This window comes from Vombatus ursinus, unplaced genomic scaffold (assembly GCF_900497805.2).
Source record: "Vombatus ursinus unplaced genomic scaffold, bare-nosed wombat genome assembly UNPS02014924.1, whole genome shotgun sequence".
Classification (NCBI taxonomy): domain Eukaryota; kingdom Metazoa; phylum Chordata; class Mammalia; order Diprotodontia; family Vombatidae; genus Vombatus; species Vombatus ursinus.
This window is the reverse complement of record NW_020954702.1, coordinates 5,154,937-5,182,865: the sequence shown is the minus strand read 5'-3', so window position 1 is coordinate 5,182,865 and position 27,929 is coordinate 5,154,937. Positions and strand designations below refer to the sequence as shown.

At 37.1% G+C, this 27,929-nt stretch overlaps 1 protein-coding gene and 1 pseudogene across 3 annotated transcripts in view; both read left to right on the top strand.

Annotated features, from left to right (window-relative positions):
* The window catches only part of AGPAT3 (1-acylglycerol-3-phosphate O-acyltransferase 3), a 163,590-nt gene that overhangs the window by 46,709 nt on the left and 88,952 nt on the right, over positions 1 to 27,929 (top strand). For 2 of the 3 annotated variants that reach the window (XM_027843613.1, XM_027843614.1), the window contains one exon: positions 7,247 to 7,307. The exons of the other annotated variant lie outside the window; for it this stretch is intronic. The gene's annotated coding sequence lies outside the window, so the exon portion shown is untranslated. The remainder of the gene's footprint in view (positions 1 to 7,246; positions 7,308 to 27,929) is intronic. 3 annotated transcript variants of the gene reach the window in all.
* LOC114029275 overlaps positions 11,086 to 27,929 on the top strand; it is a 59,446-nt pseudogene continuing 42,602 nt past the window's right edge.

Sequence of the window (27,929 nt, the reverse complement as noted above, 5' to 3'; positions counted from 1 at the left end):
GATTTGAATATATATAGGCAATTTAAAAAATTTTCCTTTGCCATGATTTTTTACATATCAATACCTAATTAAAAATATCCCTCAAGTCAAAATCTCCCTCTTAATTGAAGCTTCGCTTTGTTTAATACCTTATTTTCCTATAGAAATTTTCAACTTTCTTTTGAACTTCTGACCTTTCTATAGGCTTAGCTTGATTCTTAACAGCCTAAGACCACTTCAGTGAATTTAGTTGGGATACTACTACTTTCATTAAAACCCTGAAAAATTAAAGTTTTATGAATTCACAGTATCAATCTTTACTACAGAGCAGAATTTTGAATGAGGTTGGCCTAGCTCAGAGATGATCCAAATGAATTTATTCAAATTTCAAGAAAGTAATCTGATCTTCTAGAAGATATTCCCAGGACATGAATTCTGAGGGAAGCCCTAGTGTAACTGTAGTCTTACTGGTAATTATCTGAGTAATTAACACATCTTTTAAAGAATTTACTAATGTACTTCTCTAGAACTTCAGCAGAGGCAAAGAAGCAAAAGTACTGTAGTCAGTGTGATTTGTCACAATAATACCTGTTGTGTGCCAGTCATTGTGCTAAATATTATCTCATTTAATAGATTTGATACTTTAGTATCAAAGTACCTTTGGGCACTTACATTATGTTTTGTATACAAAGATAATAGTGTTAATTTAAAAAAAAACCTTTTGTATAGCCTTTTGTAGTTCATATTATCTCTTGATCGCAACAACCCTGTGAGGTAAGCAAGGATTCACTCTACCCCAGTGCACTTGAATAGTAAATGATAGAGCCAAGACTAAAAACCAAGTTTTCTGATTCTTAGTCAAATGTTCTTTCCACTACATCTCGATATAGGGAGAAATTCAAAGTGATTCTGAGATTTTGAGCTTATGTGACCTGGAAAAAAAAGATAACAAATGTATTATATTCTTTTGTCAATGTGCTTTCCTCCATTATCACTCAAATTAAAATATTCTCACAAAAATTGCCAACAATCTCTTAATTGCCAATCTGATGTATTCTCAGTTTTCACCCTTCTTGACTGCTTTACTGTGTTTGATACTGTTAACCATTCTGTCCTCCTAGGTACTTTCCTCTTCTGGTTTTTTGTGATACTATTCTTTACTTCCACCTCTTAGAACCCTTTACTTCTTTCAAGAATGAATGAAAGAAAGAAAAGCATTTATTAAGCATTTACTGTATGCCAGACACTCTGCTCAGTTCTGAGGATGCAAAGATTTAAAAAAAGGCAAAGTCCTTCTAGTTTACATTCTAATAGAAGTTGATAGCACTTCGGAGGCCCAGGTCAGCAGGGAAGGGATGTTACAGAAAGTGAAAAAGTGGGGGAAGGGGGAGAAGGCAGGCAGAAAATCAGACAGCCAGGGTGGATGGCTGGATGGGATATGAAACTGAAGAATCATCTGATGTTTAGGACCAGCCAGTAGAAATGGTGGGCTAAGTACTAGTTTGTATACACTTAGTCACCAATCAACTGCACAGGGCCTTATAGTGGGAGCTCTGAAGATGAGTAGAGAAACATCCCCAGGGAGGGAGCATGGGTTCAGGAACATCTGGGGATAGAAATGAAAGTTTCAGGTCAGGTGTTAAGTACTGGTCTAATTGGGGAGAAGTAGATCAGTGGCAGCAGGCAAACGGTGAGGTGGCCTGGGAGGATAGCTGGTGGAAATAACAAGTTTAATCCTGGTGCAATGGGTAGGGCCACTCAGGCACCACCTTTTAGACAAAACCTTTATTTCACTTAAACTGTTATATCTGCCTTTCCATAACTACCTTGTCCTTATTTTGTATATATTTATATACGTATGTTATCTCTCCGAGTTAACATAAGCTCCTTAAGAGCACGGATTTTTTCATGTTTTGTCTTTTTATTCCTAATGCCTAGCACAGTGCCAGGCACAGAGCAGGTTCTTAATAATGAATCTTTGTGATTGATTTAGAAACAGGATATTTTAGTTTCAAAAGGAAAAATTTTAGAAAATAGAGGTTTGAAATAAGAGTTCAGGGCTTGAGTTTAAAAGGCATCTGCATAGAAATGATTGCTCAAACTATGGTAGTGAATTAAGTTTTTAGAAGAGAGGGAACTAGAAGGACCTTATCTATTATTAGAGGAAGAAAGAAGGCATAGGAGAAAAAAGAGAAACAGTAAAGTGTGACAGATAGCAAAAGAAGTATTAAAGGAGTTAAATATCACATAGAGGTCACTGTGTAATAGATATGTTCTTAAAATGTAGTATTTAAATTTCCTCTTGTGAATTGTCATTTAAAAAAAAACCCTAATCCAGCTAATTCTTTAAAGGAAACTAATTACATTCTTTTTACCTTTTGATATCCCCTTAACACTTGGAACAGTGTCTGCAGACTCACAAGAAATACTTGTTGATTAGTTGATTTTGGTTTCTGAGATGGTCTTTTGCTTGAACTAGATTAAAAAATTTTTTGGCACTTTGCAAAGAGTTAACTTCTGTGAAAAGTAAAATTATTGCATAATAGTCAGTGCATAGAGAGCCCGCCTCAGAGTCAGGATGACAGATATCTATTTAAGTTTTGCCTCTGCCGCATGCACCGATGGGCTGTATGATACAGGTGAAGGTTCTTAAGTTCTCAGTACCACAGGCTTTAGCTTGTAGAACAGTGGTAGACGTTACCTCACTCAGAGCTCCCTATACTGAAGAAATCACAGATCTAGACCCCCCCCCCCCAAAAAAAATATGAGGGAAAAAGTACACTATTCAGAGCCTCTCAAATTTGGTTTGTATTCCAAAAGTCTGTTAGTTCTTTTTCTTTTTTTTTTTTTTGCTACAGTATTTCCCTCTGAGATTCTCATCCTAAAGTTTGTTTCCTTTTTCTTCTTACCCATCTGGAATTCTTCTCTTGGTACTTCCAGCACTATGCTTGGCGAGTAGTCAGTCTCTATTTGTCTAATAACTGCCCTGGAATTAGAGATGGAGCTGTTTGCCGTTTCACTCTCCCCCCTCCCCTCCTTTTAACTTATTCTTCATTTCTGTTCCTTTTCTTTTTCACTCCCTCCCACGATACTTCTTTTCATATAGTAGCTAATGTTCTTTTCACTGGTTCCATTTATCTTTACCTTACCATTAAAGACTGGCAGTACTAGGTGATGGATAAACATATTTTCAGGATCAGTTTTGAAACCTCATAAAATTGGGGGAAAATAGTGGGTCAGCGAAATTTTACTATGAGGAGATTGTAAGGGGATGAAATCATTCTTATTAGAAATGTTTAGTTAGTGGATTACTACATGATTTTTGCTGTTGTTAGTCAGCTGCATTTACTAAATGGGAAGTGCCCACTGTATGTAATTAGTATATATTAGGTGCTATATATATAAGAAAAATAAAAGATAAGGTCTCATTATCTGGGAACTTGTAATATAAAATACTACTAATAATTATTTTTGTTTTTATAGCTAGGGGTACCAAATACTATTGGAGGGGAAAGGGGAAATTTGGCTAAAAGTAACTTCCTGGAACTGAATATGACACTTGCTCTTTGAAAGTACTTTATTTTAAACTGATGAAATTAAAATTCATAGACTCATGTAGAGTTGTGAACATTTGAAAAACCTTAGTTCCCTTGAACTATTCTGATCCCCACTGGGAAAACTGAGACCCAGAAAAGGCTTTAGTGTTTTATCCAAAGCCAGACACCTGGAGTGGGAAGCAAGGGACTATAACCTTGAAAATATTATCATCCTTATTTTAACAGATGAAGAAACTGAGACAAAAAGAGGTAAAGTGACTTTTCTTTATTTCTTTTTTTTTTTAGGCAGTTGGCATTAAGTGACTTGCCCAGGGTCACACAGCTAGTAAGTGTCATGTGTGTGAGGCCGAATTTGAAACCAAGTCTTCCTGACTTCAGGGCCCGTGCTCTATCTACTGCGCCACCTTGCTGCTCCCTAAAATAACTTTTAAAGCTGTTTTCATTCATACTACCCAGTATTCATTAATTTACTGATAATTTCATCCTCTTCCAGCCCCAAACTCATCAATTTAATTAATTCTTTCACAATGAATTCTAGCCTGCTGCAGCCAACTAAGCATGACACTTTGTTCATACTATTCCCTCCCCATCTTCTCAATATTCTTCTCCCTCTCCTTTTCCAAGTCTTACTTTAAAACTGAGCTTGAAACATACTTTTTCCAGGACACTTTAGCTAAATTTCCCCATTCCCCTCTAATAGTGTTTGATACTACTAGCTTTAACAACAAAATGATAAAAATTCTACTGTATTCTTCATGTTATGAAGAAAAAGCTTTGTAAATCTTAGAGAGCTCTAGAAAGGAAAGCCATCAACCTATCTGTACGTGTGCAGGTGACCCTTAGAGTTATATATTCAACCATAGTTTCCCTGCTGAGTTCCAGCACCACATTACTAGCTTCCTACTGGATGTTACCAACTAGGTTTGCCATAATCATCTCAAATCAACTAGTCCGAAATAGAACTTATTACTCTACCCTTCTGTTTCCCCCTCCATTCCCAAATCTGCCTCTCTGACTAACTTCTCCTTTTTCTATTGATCCAGTCACCTAGGATGGCAACCTAGGTGACATCCACGTATCCAATTCATTTTCCAAGTCTATTCCTCTACAACATTGCTCGCTTCTGTCCCCTACTCTCCACTCACATTACTATCACTGTAGTTGAGAACCTCATCCTCTCTTGCCACTATTACAGTAGCCCCCTAATTGTTCTCCTTGACTCAAGTCTGTCTTCCTCAGTATGTCTTCCACGTAGTTGCCAGAATGTTATTCCTAAATTACATGTCTGACCACATTGCTCCTCTATGCAACAGTGACTGCGCAAAGCCTGTACGGAAGATACAACTCCTCTCTTAGCATTTAAATCCATTTGCATTCTGACCCCAGCCCTTCTTTTCAGGCCTGTTGACCACTGCTTCCTTTAATATATTCTAGTTCTAGACAAGGCGGCAGCTAGGGGGCGCAGTGGATAGAGTGCTCGGCTGGAGTCAGGAAGACATCCTCTTGATTCAAACCTGGCCTCAGACACTTACTGGCTGTGTGACCCTGGGCAAGTCACTTATGCTTCATCTGTAAAATGAGTGGAGAGGGAAGTGCAAACCACTGCAATATCCCTGCCAAGAAAACCTCAAATGGGGTCACAAAGAGTTGGACATGACTGAAACAACTGGATAACAGCAACAACAAAAGTTCCAGACAAATTGGCCTACTGGTTATGCCCATTTTATAGGATATTCCATCTTTCAGACTTCGCAGATTGTGCTTCTTGCCTGGGATATACTCCCTTTTAGAATTCCTAGCTTTCTTTGGGGTTCAGGTCAAATGTCACTTCAAAGGAGGCTTATCCCCCTAAACTAATAATGTGTCCCTAAATCACATCATATTTATTTGTAGATATTTTATATTTAATTATTTGCATTCCTATCATTGCACTATAATAGACTGTCAGTTCCTTAAGGGCAGATACTGATTCGTTGGCACATAGTAAGCTTTTAATAAATGCTTTTTCATTTATTATTTTTGTGTTTTTTTCCCCATGGTGCCTAGGCCATAGATAATAGGTACTTAAATACTTGCTGCAGTAATTTGAATTGAATAAATTCAATCTTGTCTTTCCTGGAGATTAAGTAACAGGTTGTCCTTTTAGATTAATGTTACTTGGCAAATAAGCCATGATTTGTATCTTAAAATGGTAAATATGCTTATCATAAAGTGAAGGTTTCTAGAGGCAGCCAGAGGTGGCCTGCACAGTGTAAAGAGGGGTGGCCTCAGAGTCAGGGAGACCTAGGACATATAGTGGCTCTGTGACCCTACGCAATCACTTAATGTCTCAGTGGAACCATCTGTTGATGCAGTTGAGCAGTTGCTGATCTGCTTTGATAGAGTTTCTCTACCAGGAATTCCCTACAACAGTGAATCAGAGTTCCAGACCCTCTTGGTCTGGACTGGATCACAGCCTGGGTGTGCTTCAGTGTGTATTCTTTTTGGTGAATCACTCTGAAAAGTAGATATTGGAAAAATTAAAAATAATCATTTAAATGAACATTTATGTTTTAAACAAAATGGATAATGGAAGAGAGTAAGCAGAGAGAAGAAAGAGTTTAGCCACTGATGAATTCTGTCCTTTCCAGATAGTATTCAGAGCTATGATAAAGGGGTCACCAACATGAAAGATTTTGGGGAAATAAAAAAAAATTTTTGCTTGATACCATTTTGATAATATTTTATGATACACAATTGATGTATTCTTATTAAGTAGGTAGTACAAAGTACTCTTACTCTAGTTTTGTAGATTAGTTAAGTTGAGGCTCACAGATTCATAAGTTCACAGGTGATAAAGTTCTTAAAAGATAGGCATTCTAACTTGAAGCTTATCCCAATATACCACATTATTTTTATATAGAAGAAACAAAAGACCACCTTGTATGCTTTCTGTCTTACTTGGATACTTCTATTCACAGAAATAATTAATTTCCCCGAGGAAGTATTTTTACTGGCAAAATATCATTTGCACTACAGCCCTTTAATCTGTTTTCCTGAATGCATTTGCTGTCTTGTTGTGTGAGACTAGCCTCTCATTCTGTTTAAGCCAAGCTGTTTGCCATCTCATTCTTCAGGTCCCAGTCCAGAGTTTGTAATTTCTTTGAGGAGGCTTTCATTGAATAAGCAAAGAAATGTAGGGGAAAACTGCACTAGTCTTTATATTCCCCCTATAGCATAGATGTCAAGCATTGAACATTTTTGAAAGATACTTTAAGGGGGTACAAAGAGAGAAATTATGTATAGTCTTTGATATATATACACAAAAATGTGTGCTTGACATTATAAATATTTGACTGCTATTTAACTATATTTTTCAGTTGTGTGGAAACTGGAGTCTAAGCTCCTCCAAGTTGATGACCATGCCTTTTCTAGAATCACCTTTTTTTCCCTTTCTAAAATACCTTTCTGTAATACCAGAAAGTACTTTTGAAATGACTAGATAGTACTGGAAGACCCTAGATTGTTCACAGTTGTGTTTGTGCTGTATTTATTGTGTCATTGGTACTATATTTTATAAGAAACCACGTTAGCTTATACTTACCAGTTTACTTGGCCTTTTTTTAATCTTTAAAGTTAATCTTGCCTAATGCTTATATTTTATTAATATATACATACTTTCCCGGTCATTCAGTGTACATTTGTATATATATATATATTTTTACTTTCAGGCCTCTAAGGTTGGAAAACGTAAGAAGTGTTACTGTTGACCTTACTAAATTTTGTGCCTTGGTAAGTAATGGGAACTGAATTTCCTTTGTTTTAAGTTCATTTTCCTCCCTGAATTTCTTCCATCAGATTTTTCATATGGTAGATGCTCAATAAATATTTGTTGGTGTTGATTTTTAAAAAAGAGATAGAAGCTTGGGTTAAATTTTAAAATACTATACTATTTAGCACAGTAAAATCATTTAGCTAAAATGCGGACTAGTCAAAAACTTAAATAATAGATTTTTCTTTGTATATTTACTCATATGAGAGAGAGACAAATAAATAATTTATCAAGGAATTAATGAAAAACAAGCAACTTCTGGGCTATGTAAAATGGCCAGCACAGATTTGGTTTTGTCTCTATGCCTTCTGCATCTACAGTATTCTAAAATGATAATTGATGTTTATATTGATGACAAATATTAAGGAATGTCTAAGCACTAAGGTACCTTGTGAATTATCAAAGAAAATTTTGTCAGTAGTACTTAGTAGTAAGTGTATTTTTATATTCTTATTTGAAAATGAATACTCTGAATATGGTTTTTGTAAATATGTATGTATACATTTAAATATATTCATATGTAATACATGTGATAACTACTTCTTAACCAGAATATTAATATTAACTTGATCTTCCTGTTTCCCCTACCATTCTAGATAAGAGCTTGCTATACTTGTGTTTTATTAGATAATGAATTAATAAGTTACTTGTGATTTCTACTGATAAAAATAGTCATAGGCAACCAGGTTGATGTGAAAATTGGAATGTAAATCATTCAAAAACTAAGCTTTTTTCAAATTGCTTGCTGTTTCCTCTTTTTCTATTGCCTATTTTCTTTTTTTTTTGTCTTATCATGAGGGACTACTTTTTCTTTTATTTTTAGAGGATCAGTAAATAGAAGAATTCTTAAAATATTTCCTTATTATCCAATGGGCTCTTTATATGGTCTTCTTGATGATCCATACTTGTGAGATGAGAAAATAATGTACTTAAATGAAATTACATGGACTATATTGTTTCAGCAAATGTGGGTGCAATGGTTTTTCTCACTAGACTTTTACCAGAGTTGCTCAAAGAAGTAACAAAAGAATTATCGCTTGTTTTTTTCTTCATATTCTTCTGAATGATATGTAATTGTTAAATTGGTTTATGAACACTAGAATCACCAGAAATGGCTTTAAAATATAATGTATCTATATTTGTATAGTGAAAAGAGCACTGAAATTAATCATAGCATCTGGGTTCAAATCCCATCTCTTCCATTTAAAACTGTGTGACCTTGGGCAAGTGATCTGACTTTTCTGGGCTGTAAGTTCCATATCTATGAAATAATGGGTTCATGAGACTGGATAAGATGATCTTTAAGGACCCTGGTAACTCTAGATCTATTATGATCCTTTGACTTTGATAACACATACCTTGGTTGCTTTGAATTTATTTTCATAGAGGGGAAGACATTTTGAACCTTATGCTTCACTTTAACCAGGTCTTTCCCACATGAGACCAAGTATTTTTTTCCCCCTTCATATAGTACTATACTAGTTGCTAAGAGGACTTTTGTAACTGGTCTCCCACCATCATCATTAATTCCATAATTGAACTGAATTGAGGGGAGATGTATATAGAGTAATTCAGTTGTTGAAAACTACAGTAAATATTTCCTAGCTGTCTAATGGCATTGCCACAAAAAGTGACCATTTAGAACAGCTAAAAAGTTTCACTGATATCCTGTTATCACTTACGACACATTAATTCAGACTTAGTAAGAAAGAGGTGTTTGAAGTTCAAGTGGTGTGTATGTGTGTCCATACGTGTACTTTTTAAATATTGAAAACTAGGTGTGTTTAGCTTAAATGTGGATAGTTTTATATCTCTTTTCTTGATTTTTTATTACTGTCACAGATTTACTTATAGATTACTTGATCTTACTTTTTATTGTAGCTATTTTCCTATGGTTTTTTAGTTTGGGCTTACAGTAGCACACAAGTTCCTTAAGGAACTGTCTGTCTGTCTCATCTCTGTATTTCTAGTGACTAGTGCCTAATGAATATTTAACTTAGTTTTTGGGTAGTTTTATAAATATGACACGGAAGAATGATGCCTGGCAGTAGGAATTGTGGGGATTGTGTCAATTTCAGTTAGAGCTTACAACTCCCTGTTCTTTAGCTAGGGTCCTCAGGATTCTGAGCAATTTTCACACTTCATGACATAAGCATTTAATATTGGTTCATTAGACTTTATGTGTATAGCACACAAATAAAAGATTGTGAATGAAAACCTAATCAACTGTTTGTTCTTTGCATGTACATTACACTGAAAACATAGATACCTGTCTCATCCACAGAATCAGAGAATCTCCCAACTCTTTTATTATACAAGAGTCCTTTCTATAGGATACAAACCTTTACTTGAAGATCCATTCTACTTTTGTTTGTTTGTTTGTTTGTTTTTGGTTAGGCAATGAGGTTAAGTGACTTGCCCAGGGTCACACAGCTAGTAAGTGTTATGTGTCTGAGCCCAGATTTGAACTCAGGTCCTCCTGAGTCCAGGGCCAGTTCTCTATCCACTGCGCCACCTAGCAGCCCCTCCATTCTACTTTTGGATAGAGCTAATTGTTAGGAAATTTTTTTCTTGCATTGAGCCAAAATTTATCTCTTTGTACCTTCTACCCACTGCTATTGGTTCTGCTCTCTGGGCCAAACAGAACATATCTAATTCATTATCCACAGCCATTCCCAGACTTGAACACAACTGTTATATTATTTCCTTGCTAAGTTTTCTCTTCTTCATTCCTTTAACCAATTATCATAAAACATGATCTCAAGACCACTATCTTGTTCATCCTTTCTGGAAATTTTCTACTTTATTGGTTAATTTCCCAGCATCTAGTGCCTCAAACTGATCACAGTATTTCAGTTGTTGTTTGACCAAGACAGCTAATTAATGTAGCCTAAGACTTCATTATCACACTGACTCATAGCAACCTTTTTCATCTTGTGCATGTAGAGTTACTTTTTTGAACCAAATGTAAGATCTCTGCAACTTTTCCTTCTCCATCTTTACTGCTTCGCTTCCTACTTTAGCGAAGGTACAGTTATCCTTAACATTAAACTTCTTTACAGTGGAGCCAGAAAAATAGCTAAAGTATGGTGTTTATCTATTAGCTTTGACATGTTTCCTTTTGAACACCCTCTGTGTGCTCAATTGGAACCGAAAGTCCCTTAATCCTATTATCAGTTATTAGGCATTTATTAAGTGTTTGCTATATGCCAGGCACTGTGCTAAGTGCTAGGGATACAAAAAAAGGCAAAAGATAGCCCCTGTCCTCAAGGAACTAACAATCTCTAATAGAAGAGACAACAAGAAAACATGTATGTTCAAACAAACTATATACATTACCATAAAAAATAATTAGCAGAAGGAAGGCATTAGAATAAAGAGGGATTGGGAAAGACTTCTTATTGTAACACTAAGATTCCCTTGTTCCCCTGTACCCTCTGAGTGAAAAAACAAAACAAAACTATGAGCTCATGTTCCTTTTCCTGCCTTAAACCCTTCCACATTTTGTTGCATTAATTTAGTAAAATAGTAGATCCATACTTTCCCCCCTTTTCTCTGGATCTTCCATAATTTTTTCCTCCTCTTTTCTTCCTTTCCACTTGAATGACAGATAATTCCTAGTATGTTACTACATCCCCTACCAAACAAGGTCTAGAAAGACAATGGGACAAAAATATTTTGTAGTCTCTTAAATCATGAGGGACATTGCCTGTATGTCCTCAACCTGCACTGCCAGCAATGGCTGCATTGGTGGCAGCAGCAGCGGGGGCAGTTCTCAGCCCCTACACAGTTGGGGTCATGGTACTGTCAGACAACTCTTTGGAAGGAGATAACAGGGTACCCTTTGCCAGTGCTGGCATCAGGGTCCTGTTGCATTGCCCATACACAGTTCTGGGTCGCAGCCTCAGGGCCAAAAGGAATGATAGCACTTGCAGCCACAGGGGATCAGTGGCCCTAGTTGTGCCAAGGCAGAGAGGAGTGCTTGTGGTCACTCAGGGGGGAGTAGGAATCTTGTTATCAATTCTAAGACAGAGGTGAGCACTAGCAGTTGTGATTGCAGGAGAGTGGGGGCCCTAGTTATAGTCCCAGGGCCTGCAGCAGTGCTAGTACTGATGGCTATAGGGGAACAAGGCCCCTTCCTGGATAAAGACTGGAGCACAGTCCAGGAGAGCAGGGACCACCCCTCTCCTTAGATCACAACACCTTGGAAGCACCAAAAACCTACAGACCTCCAGAGCTAGCTCTGAAAACAGCAGCATGAAGGGTCTGAAGCTTGGGACATTGTCTCTTCCACCCTAGGGTAAGAACACAACTTTAAGATAAAGTTAAAAGTCAGTAAGTAGGCTGGAAAAATGAACAAACCACAAAAAAGAAACCTGAGTTCCATAAGTTATTATGGTGACAGGGAAGATCAAAGCCACTAACCCAGAAGACGACAATGATATCAAAGCAGCTACAAGCATAGTCTCAAAGAAAAATGTGAGGTAGATACAAACACAATAAGAATTTCATGAAAAACCTCAAAAAAGATTTTAAAAAATCAAATAAGAGAGAGAGGAAACATTGGGAAAAGAAATGAGAGTGATGTAGAAAATGATGAAAAAAGAGTCAACAGCTTGATAAAAGAAAGACCATCCACCGAAGAGAAGAACACAAAGTTGGACAAGTGGAAAAAGAAGTACAAAAGCTCACTGAAGAAAATAATTCCTTAAAAATTAGAATTGGATTAGTGGAAGTTAATGAATCCATGAGACACCAAGAAAGAATAAAACAAAATCGGAAGAATGAAAGAATCGAAGAAAATGTGAACGTATCTCATTGGAAAACCAGCTGACCTGTAAAATAGATTGAGGAGGGCTTAGAATATGATAGGAGGGCAAAGAAGCTAGGATTGCAACTGAGAATAACCTACCCAGCAAAACCGAGTATAATCCTTTAGGGGGAAAATGAATATTCAATGAAATTGAGGACTTTTAAGCATTCCTGATGAAAAGACCAGAGCTGAATAGAAAATTTGACTTTTAACTACAAGATTCAAGAGGTAAATATGAAAGAGAAATCATAAGGGAATCAACAAGCTTAAAATGTTTATATTTCTGTGTGGGAAGATGATATTTATAATTCCTAAGACCGTTGTCATTATTAGGGTAGTTAGAAGAAGCATAGGTAGACAGAGAGGGTATGGGTGTGAATTGACTATAAGGACATGAAAAATGAAGGGGTGAAAAAAAGGGAAGCACTAGGAGAAGAGAGGAAGAATGGAGGTCATACATAAAAGAGATGTGAAAGGAAGAACTTTTACAATGGGGGGAAAGATAAGTGGTGGCAGACAATGCTTAAACTTTACTGTCATTGGAATTAGCTTAAAGATGGAATAACATACACATTCAGTTGGATATAGAAATCTATCTTACTCTACAGGAAAGTAGGAGGGAAGGGGAGGATAAGAGAAGGGAAAAGGGGGCTGATAGATTAAGGGAGGTGGTAGTCAGAAGTAAAACAGACTTTTGAGGATGGATAGGGTGAGAGATAGAGAGCAAGAGAGACAGAGACAGAAACAGAGAGAGAGAAGGATAAATAGGGGAAAAATAGGATGGAGGGAAATGCAGAGTTAGTAATCAAAGCTATCAATGTGAATGGGGTGAATTCACCCATAAAGTGGAAGCAAATAGCAGAATAGATTGGAAACCATAATAAAACAGAATGTTGTTTGCAAGAAACACCCTTGAAACAGAGAGATACACACAGAGTAAAAATAAGAGGCTCTGGAGCAGAATCTATTACGCTTCAGCTGAGGTAAATTTCAGAAAAAGGGATAGCAATCATGATCTCAGACAAAGCAAAAACAAAAAATAGACCTAGTTAAAGAACATAAGCAAGGAAACTAGAGTTTGCCGAAAGGTACCATAGACAATGGGGCAGCTAGGTGATGCAGAGGTTAGAGTACTGGACCTTGAATCAGGAAAACTCCTCTTTGTGAGTTCAAATCTGGTCTCAGACACTATTTGTGTTACCAGTTGCATGACTGGTAAGTCACTTAACACTATTTGCCTCAGTTTTCTCATCTGTAAAATGAGCTGGAGAAGGAAATGGCAACCCACTACAGTATTTCTGCCAAGAAAATCCCAAATGGGGTCATGAAGAGTCGGACATGACTAAAAAACCTGGACAACAACAACAAAGCACAGACAATGAAATAATATCAATACTAAACATATGTGCACCACATCCATTTTTAAAGGAAAGTTAAATGAATTACAGGAGAAAATACACAGTAAAACTATACTGATGGGGAACCTCAACTTTTCCCTCTCAGATCTAGATAAATCTAACCACAAAATTAATAAGAAACTAAGGAGATAAATAGAATTTTAGAAAAGTTCGATATGATAGACCTCTGGAGAAAATTGAATGGAAATAGGAAGAAGTGTACCTTTTTCTCAACTGTGTATATGGCATCTTCACAGAATTGACCGTATATTAGGGCATCAAAACTTCACAAATGCAGAAAAGCAAAAATATCAAATTTCATCCATTTCAAGCCATAATGTAATAGAAATTATATTTGTAAAGGATCATGGAAACATAGATTAAAAATTAATTGGGGAGCAGGTAGGTGGCACAGTGGATAGACCATCAGCCCTGGAGTCAGGAGGACCTGAGTTCAAATCTGGCCTCAGACACATAACACTTACTAGCTGTGTGATTCTTGGCAAGTCGCTTAACCCAATTGCCTCGCCAAAAAAAACAAAAAATTAATTGGAAACAAAATAATTTATTCTAAAGAATGAGTTGGTCAAGGAACAAATGGAAACAATCCATAATTTCATTAAAGAGAATGACAGCAATGAGACAACAAAACAAAATTTATAGGATGTAGCCAAAGCAGTACTTAGGGGAAATTTGTATCTCTAAACACTTATATCAATGAAAGAGAGAAAGAGCAGATCAATAAATTGGATTTGTAATTAAAAAAAACTAGAAAAATTAAAATTTTCTAATGAAACACCAAATTAGAAATCCTGAAAATCAAAAGAGAGATTAATAAAATTGAAAGCAACAAAACCATTGAACTATAAAACCTAGGAACTGGTTTTATGAAAAAAAAACCCCCCAATAAAATAGAGAAACCATTGGTTATTTTTATTAAGAATAAAAGAAAGAAGAAAACCAGATTATCAGTATCAAAAATGAAAAGATTGAATTCACTACCAATGAAGGTGAAATTAAAATAATTATTAGGAATTATTTTGCCCAATTATATGCCAATAAATCTGAAAATCTAAATGAAATCACCCAGATTAACAGAAAAGGAAATAAATAACCCTATCTTAGAAAAAAAAATTGAACAAGTGATCAATGAGCTCCCTAAGAAAATGTCCCTAAGACCAAATGTATGAATTTACAAGTAAATTCTATCAAACATTTAAAGAACAATTAATTCCAATGCTATATAAACTTTCTGGGAAAATGGTCAAAGAAGGAGTCCTACCAAATTTCTTTTATCACACAGATATGCTGCTGATAATCTAGGAAGAGCAAAAACAGAAAGAAAACTATCCAATTTCCTAGTGAATACTGATGCAACATGAACTGATGCAAAGTGAAATTAAGAGAACACTGTATGTGGTAGCAGCAGTGTTGCATGATGATCAACTGTGAATTACTTAGCTGTTTTCAGCAATAAAAAGATTTATGACAGTTGTGAAGGACTTATTTTGAAAAATGCTGTCTGTCTCCAGAGAAAGAACTAGTGGAGTCCGAATGCAGATTGAAGCATGCTATTTTTTTTCCTTTTTTGGGGGGGAAGGTATGTTTTCTTTCACAACATGATTAATATGGAAATATCTTTTGCTTGACTGCCATTGTATAATCTGTCAAATTGCTTGCTATCTCAGGGAGGAGAGAGGTGAAGGAAGAAGGGAAAGAGTTTAGTAATAAAAATTTTTAAAAAACTAATGTTAAAAATTGTTTTTCATGAAATTGGAAAAAAAATATAAATTTAAAAAATGAATATTGATGCAGAAATTTAAAATAAAAAACTAGATTGTAGCAATATATCACAAAGATCATACACTATGACCAGGTGGAATTTATATAAGAAATACATAATTTAAATAAGGAATAGTTCCTTATATAGTTCAATATTGGTTAAAGTATCTACATAGCTAACCATATTAATATCAATATCAATCATATCCAGCAGAAATTATATGACTGTCTCAATAGCTTTTGACAAAATACAACATGCATGCCTATTAAAAACTCTAGAAAGCACAGGAAAAAATGAAACATTCCTTAAAATTATAAATAGTATTTATCTAAAACTTGCTGCAAGTATTTATAACAGGTATAAGCCTTCTCAATAAGATTAGAGGTGAAGCAAGGATGCCCATTATTACCACTATTATTCAGTATTATACTAGAAATTCTAGCTATAGCAATAAGGGAAGAAAAAGAAAAGAAAAGAATTAGAATAGGCAATGAAATAACAAAGGTATTACTCTTTCCAGACAGTATGATAGTATATTTAAAGAATCCCAGAGAATCAACTAAAAACTAGTTAAAATGATTAACAACTTTAGCAAAGTTGCAGTATATAAAATAAACCCACATAAATCATCAGCTTTCCTATATGTTACCAGCATAGTCCAGCAGGAAGAGATGGAAAGAGAAATTCCATTTAAAATAACTGTAGACAATATGAAATACTTGGGAGTCTAGCTGCCAAGATAAACCCAGAAACCATATGAACACAATTATAAAACGCTCTTCATACAAATAAAGTCAGATCTGAACAATTGGAGAAATATTAATTGGTCTTGGGTAGTCTGAGTCAATGTAAGTGACAGTTCTGCCTAAATTAATTTACTTATTTAGTGCCATACCAAATCCCCCCCAAAATTTTATCAAGCTAGAAAAAATAATAACAAAATTCATCTGGAAGAACAGAAGATCAAGAATTTCAAGGGAATAAATGAAAAAAAAAATGGGAAGGAAGGTAGCATAACAGTACCAGATCTCAAACTGTATTAAATAGCTTTTGTTGTTTATTTGTTAAGTCATGTCTGACTCTTTGTGACCCCATGGACCATAGCATGCCAGACCTTTCTGTGCTCCACTATCTCTTGAAGTATGTTCAAGTTCATATTCACTGTTTCCAAGACATTATCTATCCATTTATCCTCTACCATCTCCTTTTCCTTTTGCCTTCTATCTTTCCCAACATCAGGGGGTTTTCCAGTGAGTCCCATCTTCTCATTTTGTGGTCAACATATTTAAGCTTCAGCTTTAGTATTTGACCTTCCAGTAAATAGCCTGAATTAATTTCTTTAAGTATTTACTGATTTGATCTCCTTACTGTCCAAGGGACTCTTAATCATCAAAATAATCTGGTACTGTCTAAGAAATAGAGTGGTGGATCAGTGAAATAGATTAGGTATACAGTAGTGAGTGACCATAGTAATGTAGTATTTGACAAATCCAAAGATCGAAGATTTTGGGACAAGAAATAACTATCTGACAAAAATTGCTAGGAAAACTGGAAAGCACTTTTGGAAGGCAGTTTTCAAAAGAAGAAATCAAAGCTATCTGTAGTCATTTAAAAATGCTCTAAATCACTATTGATTAGAGAAATGCAAATTAAAACAACTCTGAGGTACTACCTCACACCTATCAGATTGGCTAATAGAAAAGGGAAATGACAAATATTGGTGGGGACATAGAATAATAGCTATTATTACTAATGCGCTATTGGTGGAGTTGTGAACTGATCCAACCATTCTGAAAAGCAATTTGAAACTATGTCTAAAGGGCTAGAAAACTATGTATATCCTTTTATCCAGCAATATCACTTCTGGGTCTGTACCCCCAAAGAGATAAAAGAAAAAGGAAAAGGAGCCCTTTGTAAAAAGTATTTATAGCAGCTCTTTTTTTGTGGTAGCAAAGAATTGGAAATTGAGGGGATGCCCATCAGTTAGGGAATAGCTGAACAAGTTATAGTATGTAATTATGATGAAATACTATTGTACTGTACAAATGATGATTAGGATACTTTCAGAAAAAACCTGGGAACACTTACATGAACTGATGCAAAGTGAAATGAGCAGATCAGGAGAACATTGTACACAGTAGCAATAATATTGTATGATGGTCAACTGTGAATAACTTAGCTATTCTTAGTAATACAATAATCCAAGACAGTTCTAAAGGACTTATGGTGAAAAATGCTTCCACTTCCAGAGAAAGAACTGATGGAGTCTGAATGATAATAGGAACATACTTTCTAAACTTTATTATTCTTGGTTATCTGTGTTTTCTTTTGAAATATGGCTAATATGGAAATGTTTTGCAAGACTGCCATTGTATAATCTATATCAAATTGCTTACCTTCTCAAGAGGGGTGGAAGGGAGGGAGGGAGAGAATTTGGAACTCAAAAAATTTTTTAAATTAATGTATTTATTTTTAGTGTTCAACATTCACTTCCATAAGCTTTTGAGTTTTAAATTTTTCTCCTCCTCCCTCCCCTAACCTCTCCCCAAGATGGCGTGTAATCTGATATAGGCCTTACATATGCATTCTTATTAAACATTTTTTCCCATTAGTCATGTTCTAAAGAAGAATTAGAACAAGTGGGAGGAACCATGAAAAAGAAGAAACAAAAAAAAACAAAAAAAAGAGAGCAATTAGTATGCTTCGATCTGTATTCAAATTCCATAGTTCTTTCTTTGGTTGTGGATAGCATTTTCTGTCATGAGTGTTTTGCTTGTATTGCTGAGACCTAAGTCTATCGAAGTCAGTTATCACACAATGTGGCTTTTACTGTGTACAATGTTCTCCTGTTCCACTCATTTCACTCAGCATTAATTCATTTAAGTCCTTTCAGGTTTTTCCGAAGTCCGCTTACTCATCACTTCTTTTTTTTTTTTTAAGGCAGTTGGGGTTAAATGACTTGACCAGGGTCACACAGCTAGTAAGTGTCGAGTGTTTGGTCTGAGGCTGGATTTGAACTCAGGTCCTCCTGACTTCAGGGCTGGTGCTCTATCCACTGCGCCACCTAGCTGCCCCTTTATCACTTCTTATAGCACAATAGTATCCCATTACATTCATATACCACAGCTTGTTCAGCCATTCCCCAATTGATGAGTATCCCCTCAATTTCCCATTCTTTGCCGCCACAAAAAGAGCTGCTATAAATATTTTAGTACGTGTGGGTCTTTTCCCCATTTTTATGATCTCTTTGGGATATAGCCCTAGAAGTGGTATTGCTGGATCTAAGGGTATGTACATTTTTATAGCCCTTTGGGCATAGGAACTCAAAATTTTTTTCTTTTCTTGGTGAGGCAGTTGGGTTTAAGTGACTTACCCAGGGTCACACAACTAGTAAGTGTCAAGTATCTAAGGTCAGATTTGAGCTCAGGTCCTCTGACTTCAAGGCCGGAGCTCTATCCAGTGCACCACCTAGCTGCCCCAGGAGCTCAAAAAGTTTTTGTTTACATGTAATTGAGAAAAAAAAATGTTAAAAAAGTGATTTGGTCTAGATTTAATCTATTCTCCTAATTTTATAGATCAGAAAGTTCTGCCCCAGAAGTCACAAAGCTAGTATCAGAGTCCATCAGCATGAACTATTTGCTTATACGCTGAATATAACATAGATACTATTATTAAAATTTTTTTTCTTGGAAAAAAAATTGTCTTGATATCTTTTGGTTTTTATCACCATAAATTCTGACTATATTTTTTCCCCTTCACTTAACCAGTGAGTCATCTCTTGTAAGATACAAAAAGGAGAAAAAGAAATTCAGCAAAGCTAACCAACACATCAACCCAGTCTGACAGAATATATGTTGTTCAATACCCATAGTCCCCATCCACAAATAGGAGAGGGAAGTGTATTTTCTCATTTCTTCTATGAACATTTAACTGAAGATAAGAGTATGTTGGTCTTGGCATCAGGGAGAGTTCTGGTATGACCTAGGGGATTTATTAGCTGTGTAACCTAGGATTAGATATTTACCATATCTGAATATTAGTTTTCTCATCTATAAAAAGAATAGTATTATTTAATCTCAGAGTTGTTGTGAGGAAAACATTTAAATTCAAATTATTATTATCATTAAGGGAACAATCTAAATTTCACTTAGTTGAAGGTATCATTTTTAGAGAACTGGACCAGGGAACAAAAGTCCTGAGTTTGATCTTAAGTGACTTACTTAATAAAATGGGGTTAAGATTTCCTGTCCTTCCCTCCCCATCCCTTATATAATGAACAAAATTACTAAAGGAGGTTGAGGAGGTTATTGAGATAAAGTTTGCATAGAATTTTAAACTCTGCAAAGAGAAGCATTATAAAATAAAAGATTTTATTATCAAAGAAGTTACTTGCATTGTGATTATGAAACATAGTAGATGTGCATAAGAATTCTAGTTACAAAACTGACCCTAATTAGAAGGCTGAGAAGGTTGTATCATATAATTGTTTCATTGTTATTTGTTCTTGTAAGACAGAGTCATAGTGAGCAGGTGAGTAATGAGTATCATTTAATATTGCAGAAACCCTTATTGCTGCTGACAGTGTTGTCTAAACTTTTTTTTTTTCCTGAGGATGAAGATGAGTTGAATTTAGGAGAATTTTAGTTCAGATAGACTTACTCTGAAATCATAGGACTAGAAAGGTTTACAAGAGAATTAGTCACCTTTTATTATATAACATGTTGTTTGTAACGGTCTTTAGGAAATAAGATTCAGTCATCATGCCCTTTGCTAACTACTTCACTGACTTGTATTCAGGAGGATCATTCTTTCTCTTCTAACTTTTCTTGCAATTTTAGAGCTTTTTTTTTTTTTTTTTTGATGAGGCAGTTGGGGTTAAATGACTTGCCCAAGGTCACACAGTAAGTGTTAAGTGTCTGAGGCTGGATTTGAACTCAGGTCCTCCTGACTCCAAGGCCAGAGCTCTATTCACTGCGCAGCCTAGCCGCCCCAAATTTTAGAGCTTTTTAAAAATTCTCAGTAGACATAAACAATATTTCTCACTACTGGACTTATGAATATTCTTTTAGACACTTAGCTTTGTGGCACAGGGCAAATCAGTTATTCTGTGGACCTCAGTTTTATTAGCTGTAATATGAGGGGATTAGATTCCATGGTCTCTAAGGTCCCTTCTAACTCTAAATATATGATCCTGTATTTTGACTGTGTGAGAGAACCCAGCCAGAGTTACTTCACTTGTGTGATCTTTGAGAAGGAGAATATGACCAGGTCATAAGGAAACAAACTTACTGATTCTAAATGAATGATTAAAAGTGGGGGTGGGAGGGGGTCAGGGGTGAAGGAGAGAGGAAGAAAAGAACCGGAACCTAAAGGGGTGCCTTAGATTATCTCTTCGACAGTTGGGGAATACCTAAACAAATTGTGTTGCATTAATGTCATGGAATATTATTTCATCATAAGAAGCGATAAAATAAATGATTTCAGACAATCTTGGGTATTATGAAATGATGCAGAGTGAAATGAGTAGAACTACTAAAATAATTTATACAAAAGCAGCAACATTTTGAAGAAAAATATCTTTAAAAGGAGGACCCCCTAAATCAGAGGACATATAGAAAGCATGTTATCTTCCTCCTGACAGAGAAATCTAGAAAAAGTCACAGTGAGTCATTTGTCCAACCCACTTCAACACAGTGCAACAGACAGGGAGGTCTGAAGATACGGGGGTTAGGGTTAGGCCAGGAGTATACCTGTGCGCCCTCCTGCTCCCAGGGAGGACTGTGCACCAGGACACGATGAGGTCCCAGACCCATACTGGGGCACTGCAATGGAGACAGTTGTGAACTGCTGGCTTTGTCACCCAGTTCTGGGTCATAGATCCAGAGTGAACTGAGAAAGGGGACCTATGAACTGGGGTGGCTCTCCAAGGTCCTGGGCAGTGTACTAAGAAAGGAAGAAACTAAGAAAGAAGACAGCCATGTGTCTCATACTGCAGGTGCAGAGTAGGGTCTTAGTTCCAGTATCTGGCCTAGCCTGCAGAGGAATAACTAGGGTAGAAATCCCAGACCATAGTCATATATTAACAGTTTCACCGCCCCCCCCCAATTCTATTAGAAAGTAAGGTACCTTCCAACAGTATCACCACTTGGTCCTCCAAATCCCTTCTGGGAAGGAGTTGTCCAAATGATTCCAGAAGAAAGGAAGCTTGCTATTTGAGGAGGACCTGAGTTATTTCTCCAAGGTATATAGGGCACTCTGATGGAGCAAGGACCTTGAGGCCAAGGTTACTGTATTCTGAGGAAGAAATAAGGAAAGATTAAATGGAGTCGACTGGAATTATGTCCAAAACCAGTTCATTGTTACCAATTAAATCTTACAGGAGATTGGGTCCTAGAAACTCAAGTGGAGCACCCTTCCCCTTCCCCAGGGTAGTATTGATTTGTCCGTCACAGGCATGGCTTCTGGGAGGACAGACACTTGCCAACCTGGGCAGTAAGGTGCATGATGATGTAACTCTTGATTAGCAGAGTCAGGGTGGAGAGCCACTTGGGTTAGGTGGGTGATCCAATAGGTACGAGGAACCCAGTAGGGCAGGAATAGCTACCTTGTCCTTAAGGGTATTATGTGGTCCTGTGCCCTGAACAACTTAACATCACTACCTCAATGTCCATATTGGCAATGGATCCATTTCACTGTCCATCTTCTGCTGTTTTTGTAATGACTCCAGCCTGGTTGTTTAGTAAATGATGTTTCTGATGGGTCCTGGTATGCCTCACAAACAGCTATGCATTGGGAGATATCAGCATAATTCCTCCATTGGTTCTGACTCCAAAGGTGAGAGCCTTTGATTGTCTAATCCTGTTCTCAAACCCATGGCTACTGCCTAGGAATCAGTGTAAATGAAACTTCTCAGCCTCATTCCTCAAGGCTCTCTCACATGCCAGCCCTCTAGCCTGGAGCTAAGCCCTCTGAGAGGACTTGCCCAGAACCTTATTCCCTAGGATATTTTCTGGTACTGGATTAGTGGCTGCTGAAGTCTAGTTGCATATGCCTTTCTCATAGTAGATGGAATTATTGGCAAAGTGGGAAAAATGATGCCAGTCTCAGTCTCTGTCATAGTCACATTTTTGGGAAAGGCACTAACACCAGAGAACCCAGGTAAGTGAGATTTTTAATAATATTATTTCCATTTAGCAATAGAAGCTTCCTGTGTCCTATCCATCTTGTTAGAGGGAACATCTTGTATTAACCAACCCATAATGAGTAACTCTAGACAAAGGGTGATTGTAGGACCCCATACCATCTATTCAGTAGTAACGAGAGCTCAGTAAAAGGCAAGCAACTGCTTTTCAAAATTGGTATAGTGAGTGGCTGTTCTGGGGAACTTGGAGCTCTAGAAGTCCACTAGTTGCTTACGCTGGCCACTTTTTGATACCTGCTAAAAGCTCCACTTATCCTGGTCTTTATGGACTGAGGCCTCTGGAAACATGAATCTTGTTAGGATCATAAGGGCCCAGGAGGAGAAATTGTGGGACAGTCTGCTTTACATTTGCCAATATTCTAGCTTGTTCCATGGGTGACTTGGTAAATGTGGGACATTAAGTGAAGAATGTAGGTTCTCTAAAACTGGAATAGTGTCCAGGTCTAAGAATTTCTTTCTTAGATGTGAGCAAGCAAATGTTAGCAGCTTATTCCTAACTGTACCTCGAATCCTTTGGGTTTTCTCAAAATTTGTTTGAGAGACTGTACTTAGGATTTTATTAGGGTTGATTTCCTACCCAGATGTCCCTGATGTAACCACCATCTGTTTTAGAGCCTCTGCTACTATGGCCTCATGTAGTCTAATCAATATTCTGTCATTAATGCAGTAGTGTACATCAGTGTCCTGGGGAAGGGAGCCTCTTTCTCTTTCAGGTCCTTGCTCACCATATTGTGATGTTATAGAGAGTTCAGGTAGCTTTTAGGAAGGACAGTGAAGATATATTGGACTCCTTCCCAGATGAAAGCAAATTGTTCCTGACTAGTCTTATTCTCACAGCAGCTAGGTAGTGCAGTGGATGGAGTGTTGGGCCTGGAGTCAGGAAGATCTTAGTTCAAATCCTGCCTCAGATACTAACTGTGTGACCCTGGGAAGTCACTTAACCCTGTTTGCCTCAGTTTCCTCATCTGTAAAGTGAGTTAGAGAAGGAAATGGCATACCACTCCAGTATCTTTGCCAAGGAAACCTCAAATGGGGTCGGTCACCAAGAGCTGGACATGATTGAACAACAGCATCAACAAGTCTTATTCTCAGAAATAGAGAAAAAACATTGGGAAGGTTGGTAGCCCCATGCCTGAACCTGAGCTACCTGATATACAATATTAATGAAATCAAGCATAGTTATAGAGATGGGCATGATAACATTGTTCAGTTCCCTGTGAGCTGTCAGGTGCCATCTGCCTTCTCGACAGGTAGCACAGGGTTATTGTATAACGAGGGGCTTCAGCTTCATTCATCTCCATCATTAGAGAAGATATATCTTCCACCCACCTTGGGCACCCCTCTTTCTTTTTTTTTAATGGTCTTTTATAAAAATTATTCAGTATTTTATTTTTCTTCAGTTACATGTAAAAGCAATTTTTAACATTTATTTTTAAAACTTTGAGTTCCAAATTCTCTCCCTTCCTTCCTCCCCACCCTCCTCATTGGCAAGCATTTTGATATGGGTTATACATGTATAGTCATGCAAAGCATATTTCCAGTTATGTTGTGAAAGAAACATAGACCAAAAAAACTTCAAGAAAAATAAAGTAAAAAAGTATGCTTAAATCTGTATTTAGACACCATCAGTTCTTTGTCTCAGGATGGATAGCATTTTTCTTCATAAGTTCTTAAGAGTTTTCTTGATCATTGTATTATTGAGAATGACTGTTCATCATTTCTTATAGCACAATAGTATTTCTTTTTTTCTTTTTTTATTAATAAATTTATTTATTTTTAGTTTTCAACATTTACTTCCACAAGATTTTGAGTTCCAAATTTTCACCCCATCTCGCCCCTCCCCCCCACTCCAAGATGGCATGCATTCTGAATACCCCTTCCCCTAGTCTGCTTTCCCTGCTATCTCTCCCCCCCCGCTTCCCCTTCTATTTTCTTGTAGGGCAGGATAGATTTCTGTACCCCATTTCCTGTATTTCTTATTTCCCAGTTGCATGTGAAAACATTTTTTTTTAAACATGTGTTTTTGAAACTTTAGGTTTCAAATTTTCTCCCTTCCTCCCTCCTCACGTACCCTCATTGAAAAGGCAAGCAACTCAATATAGGCTATATATATGCAGTTATGCAAAACACTTCTATAATAGACATGCTGTGAAAAACTAACTCTATTTTCCTTAATCCTATCCCGCTCCCCCCATTTATTCTGTTCTTTCTTTTGACCCTGTCCCTCCTCAGAAGTATTTGCTTCTGATTACCCCCTTTCCCAGTCTGCCCTCCTCTCTGTCATCCCCCTACTCTCTTGTCCCCTTCCCCTCCTGTTTTCCTCTAGGGTAAGACAGATTTCCATACCCAAATGAGTGTGTATGTTATTCCCTTCTTAAGTCAAATCCTATGAGAATAAGATTCACTCATTCTCTCTCATCTTCCCCCGTTTCCCCTCCAGTGTAAGAGCCTTTTCTTTTCTGTTTTTTTTTTTGTGAGATAATTTACCCTGTTCTACCTTTCCCTTTCTCCTTCTCCTAGTGTAATCCTCTCTCACCCGTTAATTTTATTCTCCAGATGTGACCCCTTCATCTTCAACTCACCCTGTGCCCTCTATCTATGTATCTATGTATCTATCTATCTATCTACATACATATAATTTTTTCCCTCCAACTACCCTAATACTGACAAAGGTCTCATGAGTTACAAATATCATCTTTCCATGTAAGAATGTAAACAGTTCAACCTTAGTAAGTCTCTTATGATTTCTCTTTCCTGTTTACCTCTTCGTGTTCCACTTGAGTCTTGTACTGGAAGGTCAAATTTTCTATTTAGTTCTGGTCTTTTCATCAAGAATGCTTGAAAGTCCTCTATTTCACTGAATGAACATTTTTTCCCCCTGAAGAATTATACTCAGTTTTGCTGGGTAGGTGATTCTTGGTTGTAATCCTGTCTCCTTTGCCCTCTGGAATATTATAGTCCATGCCCTGCGGTCCTTTAATGTAGAAGCTGCTAAATCTTGTGTTATCTTAATTGTGTTTCCACAATACTTGAATTGTTTCTTTCTGGCTGCTTGTAATATTTTTTCCTTGACCTGGGAACTCTGGAATTTGGCTATAATATTCCTAGGAGTTTTCCTTTGGGAATCTCTTTCAGGAGGAGATTGGTGGATTCTTTCAATTTCTATTTTGCCCTCTGGTTCTAAAATATCAGGGCAGTTTTCCTTCATCATTTCTTGAAAGATGATGTCTAGGCTCTTTTTTTGATCATGGCTTTTAGATAGTCCAATAAATTTTAAAATCTCTCCCTGGATCTATTTTCCAGGTCAGTTGTTTTTCCAGTGAGATATTTCACATTGTTTTCAAATTTTTCATTCTTTTGGATTTGTTTTACAGTGTCTTGATTTCTCATAAAGTCACTAGCTTCCAATTGCTCTATTCTAATTTTTAAGGAAGTATTTTCTTCAGTAATCTTTTGGACTTCCTTTTCCATTTGTCCAATTTTGCTCTTTAGGGCATTCTTTTCTTCATTGGCTTTTTGGACCTCTTTTGCCATTTGGGTTAGGCTATTTTTTAAGGTGTTATTTTCTTCAGTATTTTTTTGGGTCTCCTTTAGCAAGCTGTTAACTTGCTTTTCATGATTTCCTTGCATCACTCTCATTTCTCTTCCCAGTTTTTCCTCTACTTCTCTTACTTGCTTCTCAAAATCCCTTCTGAGCTCTTCCAAGGCCTGGGACTGATACATATTTTTCTTGGAATGTAGGAGCTTTGACTTTGTTTTCTTCTTCTGGTTGTATGTTTTGATCTTCTTTGTCACCAAAGTAAGATAATATAGTCTGACTCTTTTTGCGCTCCTTGCTTAACCAATTACTTGAGTTTTAAACTCTTTGTTAAGGTAAGAGTCTATTTCCAATGTGGAGGATGTACTGTCCCAAGCTTTGGGGGTTTGTACAGCCATTTTCAGAGATACTTCTAGGGACCTGAAAAGTGTTAGTTCTTCCAAGGTGCTCTGATAAGGGGCGAGGTGTTTCCTTTCCACAGCCACAACAAGCTCCACCAGGCCAGCGCTCCTCCTCGCCCCAGGACTGCCCCTGAGAACTGTGACCCAGATCCAAGCACCGGTAAAGCAAGAGATTCCTGCCTCAGCACTGGCAAAGACATCCTTGCAATCCCCCTCTGATCAGCCACTCAATTCCCCCTCAGTCTGTAGGCCGGAAGCTCAGAAGCCAGCCACTGCCCTTGGGGCGGCTGAGACCTAACACCTTCTCTCACTGCAGTAATAGACTTTTCCCACTGACCTTCTAAGTTGTCTTTGGCGTTCAGGGGTTGAGAAGTCTGGAAACCGCCACAGCTGCCTGCGATTCAGTCCTCTGAGGCCTGCTCCAGGGTCACTGCGGCCTGCGCGCCCAAGCGCACTGCACTTCTCTCCCTGCCCGGCATGATATACCTTTCCGATCAACCATCCAGGTTGTCTTGGGTTGGAAATTTGTTTCCCTCTGTCTTTTTGTGGGTTCTGCTGCTTTAGAATTTGTTTAGAGCCATTTTTTTAATGGGTATGTGGAGGGGTTTGGGGGAGAGCTCAAGCAAGTCACTGCTTTCACTCTGCCACCTTCAGCGCAATGGTATTTCATAACAATCACATAGCACAATTTTGTTCAGCCATTCCCCAATTGATGGGCATCCCCCCAGTCTCCAACTTCCTGCCACCAGAAAAGAGCTACTGTAAATATTTCCATACTTATAGGTGCTTTTCCCTTTTGTTATTTTTTTTAATCTCTCTTTGGATACAGACCTAGAGGTGTCACTGCTAAATCAAAGGGTATGCACAGTTTTATATCCCTTTGGGCATAGTTCTAAATTGCTCTAAAAAATGATTGAATCAGTTCACAACTCTGCCAACAGTGCATTAATGTCTCACTTTTCCCACATCCCCTCCAACATTTGTTACTCTCCTTTTCAATCCTGTTAGCCAATCTAATAGGTATGAGGTAGTACCTCAGAATTGTTTCAATTTGCATTCTTCCAATCAATAGCAATTTAGAGCTATTTTTCATTTTTCGTTTTTCATATGGCTATAGATAGCTTTGATTATTTCATCTGAAAACTGTTCATATTTCTTGATCATTTTTCAATTGGGGAATGGCTTCTAAGCTAACCCAGTTCCTCTCATTGCTGGCAGAGATTGCTCACATAACCTCTCATCAAGAGCCTTTAGGCCCTAGACCTGTTTTCCTGAGGTCAGCTGGCTTACCTGATGTGGCTGTTCCCCTAGTGTCTGCTGGGATTTTTTGTCTTTTTTTTTTTCCAATATAGTTCTAGACTGGGTGAGGGAGCTAGCTTCTCTTTCTCTTAGGTTTTCTTTATTATTGCTCTGTCGCAGGTCCTTTTCAGATATTTATAGGAATTTGAT